We start from the raw sequence: 2,697 nt of genomic DNA on the forward strand, positions 1-2,697 counted from the left end.
ACTTAGATTACATTACCAGCTAGGTTTGCTAATATGCTGATTTTGGCAAGAAGAGCTAGCAAGAGAAGCACAATCTATGATAAAGCTACTTTAACCTTGTTGCTAACGTTTAGCTTTCAGTTGAGTTTTGACAGTTTGCTAAGCACTCCTGCAACAGACACAGTTCTCAAGCAAGTGGCCCCAAATGGCAGTGAAAGAGAAACCATTTACATTTGAAATCCTTTAACAGTAAACAACACACAGCCCACACAAACACACATTTACCAACCTGGCCAGTCTGTAATGCTTTATACCATACGATACCAAAGGATACCAAAGGGACGAGAGAGGCAAAAAATCTAACATTGACATCCTCTGGACAAAACGCTCACTCACTGCTGTTTAGGAGACAGTTTGTAATTCACTCTTAAGTTTTGATTAGTCACCAGAATTTCATTTTCATATTGTGATTTGAGGCTGAAAAGACACGCAAATTTTTACATGCAAAGTTTGCCTAATGCAGCTTTAAGGAATTTTTAAGCCTTGAGACAACTGAAACATGAACTGTGCAAAAGAGGGCGCAACTCAATATTAGAAAGGTGTTCATAATGTTTTGTAGTTTATTCTTGGAGGAGGGACATCACTGCAACTAAGAGCTTTGTGAATGTGCAAATTGTTATTGGAGAGTTAACTTAAACCTCATAGCACCAATGCATCAGGGGGTCATTCCCGCTGGGCTCACCCAACGTAGCACTCTTATTTGTCCACCAAATAAAATAAATTATCTCCATTTCACTTTTCTCAATCTTTTGTATAGCCTACCATCTCTCTTTTTCTCTCTCTCTCTCTCTGTCTCTCTAAGCGCTCTTATTCTTTCATCTTCCTCAAACCCTAGTTACTAGTACACAAGTTCTAACAGTGTATTTTTTTCCTGTTTTTTTATCTCTACTATTGTCTTGTTTGTGTATCACTCTGTTTTGTATTGCCATGTTGTACCGCATATTGTGTATAACTTTGTGTTGCATCGTGACAAGTCTAATAAAAAGAAATATGGAAAAGTTCTTTGTCTCTCCCAGTGACCATATGTGGCGTAGGAATATGTAATATGTAATATGCAATATGCATATGTAATAATCTAATCAGAGTACCCTCTGCTTTTAGTCATGTGCATTTATGTCTCCCTCTTTTAGGCCAACAAGTAGTCTAAAAAGTAGTATATATTAATATGGCGCTGCCACCTGTGTATTAGAACGATCTGTGTACTTTTCACTGCAAATTGCAAAAGCAGATCTGAATTTGCCATGTTGTATACATATTGCATGTGTGTCTGTGTGTATCTTTGATTGACGGCTCACTTACAGCTAGCATCTTTCAACATTTCATCAAGTGAATCTTATACCTCAGGCATTGTTTTAACTAGGAATTTAACTAAATTGTTATATTGCCATCTGGTGTGTGAATGAAATGGATGCATCAGAGTTTTCTGATGCAGTAAGTCATTTTCACAGAGCTAGTGGGCTCAAATACACCTGTTGAATGGATTTTCTTTCTGCCCAGGTCAGGTTAAACCAGATGAAACCATGGTTGAGGCTGATGGGTTTACTCTGGACTAACGTAAGTGGTAATATGAGGTTGTTTCATTTAGAGTGGGGTTCAATAAGTCCTACCAGGCTGCATGTCAATGTTGCCAAACATGGAAACAATTGGGAGGAAAAAATCACAAAATCCCACCATCATTATGCCACCATTATGTGTGATATGATAAATGTTCCATCAGGTTTATGTAGTGTATAAAGTGCCTACCCTAGTCTATCTTAGAGGATGTTGGCCGCTTGGATAATCGTCCCATCAGCTATGGCGAATTTTGGACGGCTCCCTCCCCATCCACTCTACGCTATGTTACCGCTTTCAAAATCCCCCTACAATGTGCAACAACAACAACAAAGAATGCAGAGGCCAAGGATCTGGGACAGCCTGCTCAGGACCTCCGACCAGAAGGACTGTGTGGGCAAAGAGTGCGTGGAAGCTGCCAACATTTGGACAATGTTGGCAGTTGTTGCTGTGTGAATAGCCCATAAAATGAAGTTTGTGAGTGGTGATAGTATCGTGATCGATGGACGATTTTGTACTGTATAAGTAGTATCTTTGAATTGCAGGACATGGAAAGGTTTAATTGTATATAAAGCCATCCAATCTGTGTCTGAGGGTTGAAACATTTTTTTTTATTAATTAGGAACGTGGGATTATGCCAGATTGGAGTGAGACCAGAGGGGGATGTTTTGCCATGGAGAATTTCATTGGCTCTCCAAAGTACAAAGGGTTGTACTGATAGTGTAGGCTTGATAGCATCTTGATAGCATTGATCACCATTCATCTTTGAAGCCTCATATTGAAAATCTTGTTTCTAAACTCAAACTGAAATTAGGTTTTTATTATAGGAATAAATCATGCTTCTCTTTTCGAGCTAAGAAATATCTCTGTCATTAATCTACCTGACCTCTTTTAATGGAATATGTATGTGTGTGTTGTTCTTGTTATGCTGTTATGTTGCCCTTGTATGTAACTTTGTTCAATACTGCCCTCTTGGCCAGGTCGCTCTTGTAAAAGAGATTTCCTTTTAATCTCAATGAGATATTATCTGGTTAAATAAAGGTTAAATAAAAATAAATAAATAAATGGGTCTTTATGGTTTTATCTAACAAATGTAGATGCCTGATG

This window comes from Centroberyx gerrardi, chromosome 13, assembly GCF_048128805.1.
Source record: "Centroberyx gerrardi isolate f3 chromosome 13, fCenGer3.hap1.cur.20231027, whole genome shotgun sequence".
Classification (NCBI taxonomy): domain Eukaryota; kingdom Metazoa; phylum Chordata; class Actinopteri; order Beryciformes; family Berycidae; genus Centroberyx; species Centroberyx gerrardi.